This window comes from Acomys russatus, chromosome 7, assembly GCF_903995435.1.
Source record: "Acomys russatus chromosome 7, mAcoRus1.1, whole genome shotgun sequence".
NCBI classification, from domain to species: Eukaryota; Metazoa; Chordata; class Mammalia; order Rodentia; family Muridae; genus Acomys; species Acomys russatus.
The window spans coordinates 11,118,146-11,128,985 of record NC_067143.1 but is presented as its reverse complement, the minus strand read 5'-3'; the positions used below and the strand labels follow the sequence as shown (position 1 = coordinate 11,128,985).

Genomic DNA, 10,840 nt, shown 5'->3' with positions numbered 1-10,840 from the left:
GAATGGGGCCCATGTCCATGAATTATTTTATGGTTTTGTGTGTGTGTGTGTGTGTGTGTGTGTGTGTGTGTGTGTGTGTGTGTGTGTTTGGCAGTTTCAGACTTTAAATAATCCATTTTAGTTTTCATCACCATTCCCCTCCTCATCTCTCTCTCTCTCTCTCTCTCTCTCTCTCTCTCTCTCTCTCTCTCTCTCTCTCTCTCTCTCTCTAAAACCCACTTTCCCTTCCTACTTCCATGCTTTCTGTAGTGTGTGTAGAATTTCTTACTCACCTGTATGTGAGAGGTTATTTACTGGGGCAAGGGCAATTGATCAAAGGCTGCATGACTGAAGCAAATCATACCCATTTCTGAGCAACTATTAAAAGCAAATTCTACCTCTAGGAGAAGTGGGCCTCATGGGACACACTCCATCAATGATGGATGTTGACAAGCTCAGTCCTGTGCAGGTCTTGTGCTGGTCTCATTTGAAATGATTTCATGCGTATATGGCTATGTCATATCCAGGAATTTTTGCTGTTCCTGCCCATCGCCACTTTTGTGTAAATAACTACTACATTTTTTAAATAAATAATATGTGGGAAACAATCTGGTGACAATATAAAAATTTTACATTCTATTGAAAAATTTAAGGATATATTGGTTTTATTTTTTCCATCAATTTCAAAGCTAGACAGACAAATATGAATATCACCTCAACCATTTATAATGTGTTTCCTGGAATAACTTCTCTTCACTTTTTCTGCTTCAATTTTGACACTTGTGAAGAGTGGTAGAAATCATGCCTGTAGGATAGATTATTTATGGTTATGACATAGTAAATGCAAATGCATATGCAAAGCTTATTGAAATGGGATATAGTGAACATGTTGCACTGAGATACATGACCATGGGAAGTGACTATTTATCTCTCTGATGGCAAGACACATTTATAGCTTCTTATGGATGACCCTGAAGAACCTCATAAGTCTCTCAGCAATGTATGTGACAGCTGTTACTCAGTCTACTTATTGAAATGTGTTTTAGAAAGACTGAAGGTTTTCAGAGCATGTACATCTTATTGATTTTTTTTTAGGTAAATACATACCTTGTGATCAGGGGAGAGACTCAAACCCTTAGTCAGACTATGCTAACACTAATTGGAATCTGGATTGGCATTGTTTTGATTTCTAAAGCCAGCACCTGTTTTGTGTGTAGCATAGTCTCCTTCCTTATTTCTCTTTTCAGTATTGTGGGTTGCGAACGTACCCAGGTTGCAGTACCAATAGTCGTTTATGTATGATAAAAGGGCGGGCAGAGAAGGGCCTTGATTTTTTTACCATCTACTGAGGAGTTAATATGGGCCAGGCAATGCATGTAGTTGTAGATCTTTTTGTTTTTTAGATACCGCCTTTTATTTATGTGCAAGTATGTATTTCTGTGTGCCTTGTATGTGAGTGCCCACAGAGAACAGAAAAAGACAATAGATCTCCTGGAGCTGGAGTTAGAGCAATCTCAAGAAAGGAAGGGCATTCCCAGTTCAGACTGGCCTACAGACATATTTTTGTTTGTTTGTTTGTTTTGTTTTTTTGTTTTGTTTTGTTTTGTTTTGTTTTATTAATTTATTCTTGTTACATCTCAATGTTTATCCCATCCCTTGTATCCTCCCATTCCTCCCCCCCCCCCATTTTCCCATTATTCCCCTCCCCTATGACTGTTCCTGAGGGGGATTACCTCCCCCTATATATTCTCATAGGGTATCAAGTCTCTTCTTGGCTACTTGCTGTCCTTCTTCTGAGTGCCACCAGGTCTCCCCGTCCAGGGGACATGGTCAAATGTGAGGCACCAGAGTACGTGAGAAAGTCGTATCACACTCTCCACTCAACTGTGGAGAATATTCTGACCATTGGCTAGATCTGGGAAGGGGTTTAAAGTTTACCTCCTGTATTGTCCTTGGCTGGTGCCTTAGTTTGAGCGGGACCCCTGGGCCCAAATCTGCCTATCATATTGTTCTACTTGTAGATTTCTAGGACCCTCTGGATCCTTTTATTTTGCTGTTCTCCCATGCGTCTCTCATTTAGAGTCCCAATAGGATGCCTTCCCCTCTGTCCCAGTTTCCTGGTAAGTGAAGGCTTTCGTGGGACATGCCCCTTGGGCTAGTATGCAGATATAAGTGAGTATATACCTCAACATAAAACCAGAGACACTAAGCCACTTAGAAGAAAAAGTGGGAAAGAGCCTGGAACATATTGGCACAGGAGACAACTTCCTGAACAGAACACCAACGGCCCAGGCCTTAATGTCAACCATTAATAAATGGGACCTCATGAGGCTGAGAAGCTTCTGTAAGGCAGGAGACACTGTCAAGAGAACAAAGCGACAGCCTACAGACTGGGAAAAAATCTTCACCAACCCTACATCTGACAAAGGTCTAATATCCAAAATATATAAAGAACTCAAGAAATTAAACACCACCAAACCGAATAACCCAATTGAGAAATGGGGCTTGGAACTAAACAGAGAATTCTCAACAGAGGAGTATCAAATGGCTGAGAAACACTTAAAGAAATGCTCAACCTCCTTAGTCATCAGGGAAATGCAAATCAAAACAACTCTGAGATTCCATCTTACACCCATCAGACATATTTATGAATGATTGTCTTGAATGCTAATTGATATAGAAGTGTCCATCCCACTGTGAGTGGCACTATTCCCTAGATAGGTAGTCCTTGGCTCTAAAAGAAAGCTAACTGAGCACGAGCCTGTGAGTGAGCCCACAGGCACACTTCCCACATGGTTGCTGCTTTAAATTGCTGCTTGAATTCTTGTCTTGACTTCCTGCAGTGATGGTCCTTGCCCTATCAGCTGAAATAAATCCATTGCTTTTTTAAAGCTGTTTTTAGCCATGGCATTTGTCTCAGCAAGAAAAATCAAACTGGAGCACTAGTGTTTTGTTTTGCTTTTGGTTTTTTGGTGTTTTTTTTTTGTTTGTTTGTTTTGTTTTGTTTTGTTTTGTTTTGTGTGTGTGTATTTCTTAGGGCAACCCTTTCAGCCACTGAGTGCAGCCATAACTGGTAACATAACCAGGTACACTTCACAGGTTTATTTCTTCAACATCTCCTGGACAGGCCACACATAAAATTTCTCACTTAACTTTTTATCCTGTATTCTTTGGTAACGATTACAGTTGGCCAGACTCTAGTCCATCTTACTTTGTAAAACTGTATCACCTGAAACCTTAGCATTCTATAACTACCCCTCTTTCTTCTTTCCTTCCTTCCTTTCTCTCCTTTTTATAGTATTGAAATCAAGTATTTGTGAGATAGGCTTCCTTCTTTCTTTTCTTCCTTCCTTCTTTCTGAAATAGAATCTCAGAAACTGTGGATGTTTTGTGAAAGCTAAGCTATTGATTACATTCCAACATTGTAGAAATATACAAAGTCAAGCAGTGGGTAAAGCTGAGTTCGGTTTCTTTGTTTTACTATACCTAACCACTAAATACCAAAAATCTCATTCTGTTTTCAGATTAAATTTATTGTCATTAAACTTTAGCCATGTATCATTGTATCCTTCAGTCTTCAGATAGCTTGGATGCTGTGAGTAACAGCTGGTGGCTAAGTTATGTCAAATATAGAGCAGAATTTCCCAAAAGCCCTTTTTATAAACGCCATAGTTGGAGAAAGAATCTAAGGAAGTTTGGTTTACTTATTTTTATTTCAATAGTATAAAACATTTACTTCTAGATATAGTTTCAAATGCCTGTAATCCCACTTTACTCAAGAGGAGGTTGCAGATGCATTAGAATTTTGAGGCCAATCTAAGCTTCCCAGGTGATCCCATATATGAGCAATAACAAAGTAACAAAAATCTTACTACAGATAAGAGAGCCACAGGTGTTTCAAACACTTTGCCAGGGTGGCTTACAGTTTGACTAATAATTGCAGAGTCTTATACATACTGGGCAAGTACTTCTACTGAGAAAAGTACTTCACCATATCTTTTATTTCAGAAAAACTAAATTATACAGTATGAAATATGCTAAGCAAATCACAGTGAATATTCTATTAACATAAAAGGATAGAAATGAGATTACAAAGAAACATTAGAATCCTACTGTCAAATCATTCTGCAAAGCTGAAATATCAGCAGGGAAAACACAAACTTATAAACCATAATAATGCAGTCACAGGAGTTACATTCTCAAATGTATATCTATTTGTATAGAGTTAAAGTGTATTAACATATTTCCATTTATATAGAGTTCAGAAGCTTTGAATTAACCTTGAAATTCATCTTTATAATCATATGGAAAATACTTTTGAATTTTTATGAAAATAAAATATTAAAAGTAGCTTCAAATGATTGTATAAACATGAAGAAAACCCCACAAAGTGTTTGCACAATGCAATCTAGTTTAATAAGCTCTGGAAATATATGAAGATAACCTAAGTAAGAATCCTTCCAGAATAATTTATTTTATATGTGTGTAATAATGATGTGTGGCTAAAATGTAGGCTCCTATAGAATGTCACCTTCAATGTGACAACCAGTATATAAATATTATTATTTAAATAAATAAATAAACATCACAAATATAGCATACAAGTGAATCATTAATAAGATAAATTAAATGCTTATGATTTTATACATTTTATTCATATTTAATGTACGTGAGTATGTGAAGTTTCCACAGAGAAAGGTGTGGGATTTCCTGGAGCTAGAACTATAGATGGCTGTGAGCTGCCATGCGGATGCTGGGAATTGACCCCAGGTCCTCCACAAGAGAAACAAGTGCTTCAACACTGAGCCATTGCTCTGGCCCAATAACTAATGATTAAGTTCTGTTTATACTTAATTTCAATTCTCTCTCTCTCTCTCTCTCTCTCTCTCTCTCTCTCTCTCTCCAAGATATTGAATATTGTTGAAGAAAAAATAAAAAATGTCTCCTTTATGATTAAAAAAAAAAAACCAGAGTTTGGCTACTTATAAAACAGGAATGTACAAACAAAGAGAGTTCCCTGGCTTTCAGTGCTTAGTCAAGAGCTCCAAAACTTGTTTTCAGCCTTCCACACCAATGGTTACCATCAGTTTCCTCCTCAATAAGAGGGAAAAGCTACCATTCATGTCTTATTAATCAGACAAATACATAAATTCTAAGCGAAAGCAGAGAGTCGTTTTCAATGCACAGTTGTTACCACACTTAGAACTTGTGTTAGTACTGTTATTTATACAACCTGAATTTTTAAGTCTGTTGCAGCTAGCTTAATGGTATGGCTGAATAAATGCTTATGTATTAGGCTTATAATTATTGTGACAGTATTATTCACGATCAATAAAGACACAGATGCCTGATATATTTTAGAATAGCTTCATTTTACCCAGAGCATGGCAGATATTAAGCCCCTAAACTACCTTTCCTTATCTCTCATCCTCGATCCCATGCAGTATGTTCTAATTATTCCTGTCTGGGCTACCTCCCATGCATAATCCCAAAATACTTGCTTATGTTGTTCATCTGGGCCCCTTGTTTCCACATGGAGTTTCAGAGTCCCTCCTCTGGGCCCCCATGGCTCTTTCCTATCCCATGGTGATCCTCTTTTTTCTTCCTCCTCTGGTTCCTAATTGCTTCTCCCAAGATCCTTCTCTTCCAAAGCCCGCAAACCTTTGCCATGTCTGCCTTTCTCTGGCCTTGCCCAGGTATTGGCTTTTCTTGGTCAAACCAGAATAATTTTTCTATTATTATTTAAATAATTTATTCAGATTACATCTCCATTGTTATGCTTTCACTTGTATCTTTGCATTCACCCTTCCTCTTTCACCCTGTTTCCCTCCCCTAGGCCTAGGACAGAAGGGGACCTCCTCTCCCACCATATGAACAGTTTTTCAGGCAAGGTTTACACAATAAGGACAAGTGTACATGAGACTGTGCTCTGAGGAGCAACTATATCTTGGCAGCCAGTAATTGAATGAATAACATTAGACCAAACCCCAACAGAAGTCATTAATAAAAATCTAACTTGCAGCCATGCAATGCTGAGAGTGTACCAGGCTGTAGAACAGAGTGATGGTGGATGGAACTGGTCCAGATACAAGCTGAAGAGCTTCCTATACCCTGCTCTTTTGCTCAGGGCTTCCCATAAGAAATTCTAGTACAGCCACTTTGGAAAGCTATCTGGTGCTATCTCAGAAAAATGGGAATAGGGCTTCCTCAAGACCCAGCTATTCCACTCCTTGGAATATACCCAGAAGATGCTCCAGCACACAACAAGAAAATTTGCTCAACCATGTTCATAGCAGCCTTATTCATAATAGCCAGAACATGGAAACAGCCTAAGTGTCCATCAGTAGAAGAGTGGATAAAGAAACTGTGGTACATATACACTATGGAATACTACTCAGCTATTAAAAACAAGGAATTCCCAAAATTTGTGGATAAATGGATTGAGCTAGAAATGATCATAATGAGTGAATTAACCCAGAAGCAGAAAGACTCAAATGGTATATACTCACTTATATCTGCATACTAGCCCAAGGGGCATGTCCCACGAAAGCCTTCACTTACCAGGAAACTGGGACAGAGGGGAGGGCATCCTATTGGGACTCTAAATGAGAGACACATGGGAGAATAGCAAAATAAAACGATACAGAGGGTCCTAGAAACCTACAAGTAGAACAATATGATAGGCAGATTTGGGACCAGGGGTCCCGCTCAAACTAAGACACCAGCCAAGGACAATACAGGAGGTAAACTTTAAACCCCTTCCCAGATCTAGTCAATGGTCAGAATAATCTCCACAGTTGAGTGGAGAGTGTGATATGACATTCTCACGTACCCTGGTGCCTCACATTTGACCATGTCCCCTGGAGGGGGAGACTTGGTGGCACTCAGAGGAAGGACAGCAGGTTGCCAAGAAGAGATTTGATACCCTATGAGAATATACAGGGGGAGGTAATCCCCCTCAGGAACAGTCATAGGGGAGGGGAATAATGGGAAAATGGGGGGGGGGAAGGAATGGGAGGATACAAGGGATGGGATAAACATTGAGATGAAACAAGAATAAATTAATAAAAATTAAAAATAAATAAATAAATAAATAAAAGAAATTCTAATGTTCTTGTCTTCACAGTAGTTCATAACGGTGTAAGAATGAATCCAGAAAAGAAAAATGTTTGAAGATATGGTCCTTGGGGAATATTAAAGAATGACTATAAGTAAAGTAGATTGCATTATATACTGTTATAAACACTTAAATGCGTAATGGATTTCTTAGAAAACCCAAACTGATGGGCATTATCAAGCATCTTCTCCTTGCTTGCTTCAGGAAATGGTTCTAGAATTAATCTGTTTCCTTTAAAAGAACACATAAGACTATCTTCCCAAAATATGCTCCATGTGTCAGTTGCACTTTTACAATTACCAGATTTCTTTCATACAGGTAAATTTGAAGAGCATGAAGTTAAAGTTTTATGTCATTGTTAGCAGCAAAGGCTAAATTGATTTGGCCCTCTATGAAAGCTGATGAGAAAGCTGGGTGCACTCACCCCTTTTTATTTCTGTAGATGAAGATCATTGGCAGGGAAAATGTTGACTTACAGTCCACGTGCCTGTGCTCACGGCTCTTTCTATGCCAGGAATATGAATTTTGATTGATATGCAGCACATTTGCACCAGCCTCAGACTCCATCCCTGCAATAAAACAAGAATTTCTCCGTCACTTTTGCTTGAGTCTAAATTTACTCTGTGTTTCCCCCATTTGTGAGCTGTGGAAAATGAATTAGTGCTCCATGTCAGATAAACCATATGGGGCGCTGTGTGACAGGGTTGCTGTGTGCATTCAATACAATTAATGTCCTGGTTTGGCCTCTTAGCCCAGCCTTATTTCCTTTTGTGAACATTCATCACACTGCAATTTAATGTTTTACGCAGCTTAGTCTTTCACCATTCTGGATTAAGGCAGGCAATAAAATAATTATATTACATGCTTATTTTAACTTGCTTCATGTAAAGTATTTAACACAGTTTCTGGCATGTAAGATGAACTCATTAACAAAAGTTATGAGTGTTTATGTCCCTTCATAAATGCATGCATTAGGTGAAACGTGAGTCCAGAAACAATGGAGGGAAGTGAGAAAAAGAGTCATTATCTACGGACATATTTACTCGACTGTCGCTGCTTCAGTGGTCTAGTTCTCACCTCTGTTTTCACTCTCCAACATGAGGGTGCAGAGCCTGGTCCATGTCGGTTATGAGGCAGTGTGCTGCCTATCTGAACATAGCTTGGCCATAGTCCGCTACAAGAGCCTAGTGGCCCAGGAGGCACCTAGCCTCCTGCATGACGTGAACCACTGCAACTCACGCCTGCGTGAACTGGTGCCAGGAGTCCCTGGAGGCACTCAGCTTAGCCAGGTGGAAATCCTGCAGCATGTCGGTAGTCTACATACTGGACCTGCAGGTGGTTCTAGCAGAGCCTACACCTGAAGCCCCTCCCCCGCTCCCTTGCCCCCCCACTCTGCACCCTCCCTGCGCCCCAGCATGATTGGCATCTCCAGATCTAGACAGCTGAGTGTGGGAACCCATGCCAAATTCTGCCATGTCAGAAATCCTGTGCTTAGGCTGTATGCTGTGACCTTCGAGTTGCTGACCTTTGCCTCACGAGGTCTTGTGTTCCAGGCTATCCTTGGACTATTTACCTTTGAAAGAAGTAGGGAAGTCTCAACTTGGAACCACCCAGAGGATCTAGGAAGTTCTTACAAGGAACTACTCAGAGAACTAGGAAGTTCTACAGGGAGCGATTTAGGCTATTGCATTCTTGCCCGGGGGCTAGGGTGAGTGAGATAAGAATAGATCCTATTGACCTTGCCCTATGTATGTTCCTGCTAGTCAGCAATAAAGTGAATCTTGATCAGAAATTCCCTGACTTGATTCGTTATTTCTCGCGTCTCTGTATCCTACTTTCAATCCCCATTCCCTCTTTCAGGTGAACCCTGATTCAATTTTTCCTGCGGGCCGGGACCTGACAGCTGAGCTCGCTTTGGAACTTGTGCTCTCTGAAGACAAGAGGAGCATTTGCCACTGATCCAGCAGTCCTGGCACTTCCAGAACGCAGCTGCTGGTGACCACTGTTCCACTTGGGACCCTAGGTCTCTGGACTTTCTCTCCAGCCGGAAGCCGAGGGCATGGGCCCTCTTCACCTCCACTAAACTCCTGCTTCAAGATTGCACCTGGAGCTGGTAAGTGAAGGACTGATCTTGGGTGGCCTGAAGAGCTAGCTCTGGTCAGCTGCTGGACAGTGTCATCTTGTCCCCCCCAGCCTGAATCCAAAGTCTTAAAAGACTAGGTTTTCGGAGAATGGGGTTATGAAGAAAGGGTGTGTGTGTGAGAGAGAGTGGCTGCCCTGCACACTGTCACGGCAGCATAAACCCTAATCTCCTTGGAGAATGGTTCTGCAGCCTGGATTATGACCTCTGTAATAGAGTATAGCTTCTGTACACTTTTTTGTTTTGTTTTGTTTTGTTTTTCGAGACAGGGTTTCTCTGTGTAGCCTTGGCTGTCCTAGACTCGCTTTGTAGACCAGGCTGGCCTCGAACTCACAGCGATCTGCCTGCCTCTGCCTCCCGAGTGCTGGGATTAAAGGCGTGCGCCACCACCGCCCGGCTTTTTACACTTTTTTGTACACTTTTTACAGAGGGGTGACTTTCTCCCTGTATATTAAACTTTTTAGAAAAGTTAACATTTTGCATAATAAACCATTTTTGAATGAAAATTAGATGTTTACTCAACATTATTTCTGCAGTCGTTCTGCTGTGCTGACTGAACGCTTTATTCTTTTCAGGCAGCTTTATCTTTTCCAGAATTACCTTCTCATGCAAAAACTTATTACTTCTGCAAGGATCTCCACTTGTCATGAGCTGATTGGCAGGGTTGGTGGACCACTGATTGTTCGACCATACAGTTCTTTCCTTGAGATAATCATTTAGTTTGCACAGAAAACTGGATGAGTCTTGCAAGAAATAATGTCAATATTTTTGATTCTTTTGGATGAAGCCAGCTCTTAGAACAATGAAGACAGCTAGGAAATGACGAATGAAAAGAAGTTTACAAAACATGAGAATGTTGTTGCTAATACACTTCCAGTTTCTGCTTCCAATGTCCTTGTAAGAGCAAGAGATCTCTCACTCTTGCCATGCATGCTTGAAACACTATGATAGATCCCTATTCCAACTAGTTTGAATTAAAACTCTTTCTCTAATCAAAAATACAACATGTATTCTCACTGATTCGTCTTCAAAAACTATGCGTTACATTTAGACTCTCAGAATTCTAACTTTATAAAAGCTCCAAACCACCATGGACTGTGATGAATTGATTATAACACATCTCCCACAGGGTTCTGCCTTTTTACCTCTAGTGATGCTATTTTGGATGGCTATGGAATCTTTGTCAAATAGAGCTTTGCTGTAGGAACTGGCTGTGTGAGGTTGAACTTGAAGTTTTGAGCCTGCTTTTTGGTCCAGCTTTGCAAAGCATCTGCACACATACTTTCATCAAAACTATGGAGCTACAGCTGCTGTGCTTTCCTGCCATGATTATCACTGCTCTCAAACCACAAGCAACAACAAAGCTCATTTAATTAGCTACTTAGCAGGTGTGTGTTCCCAGTAGCGAGAAAAACAAGATATATGTATGTATTCATTGTCCTTAGTTAATGAGTGCATTCTTAAAATACTAAAGGTCATTTTGAGTTCTGCAATTTTGAAATAATCAATATTCATATATGTCAATGGCTTTACTAAAAATAAAATTACTTTTATTAACTATAATTAGAAATTTTTAATTAATACTAATTATATTAATATTTTAT

At 39.9% G+C, this 10,840-nt stretch overlaps 1 pseudogene; it reads left to right on the top strand.

Moving 5' to 3' along the window:
* Positions 1-8,193: 8,193 nt before the first annotated feature.
* On the top strand, positions 8,194-9,055 carry LOC127192435 (DNA-binding protein inhibitor ID-3-like; annotated as a pseudogene).
* The last annotated feature ends 1,785 nt before the right edge of the window (positions 9,056-10,840 follow it).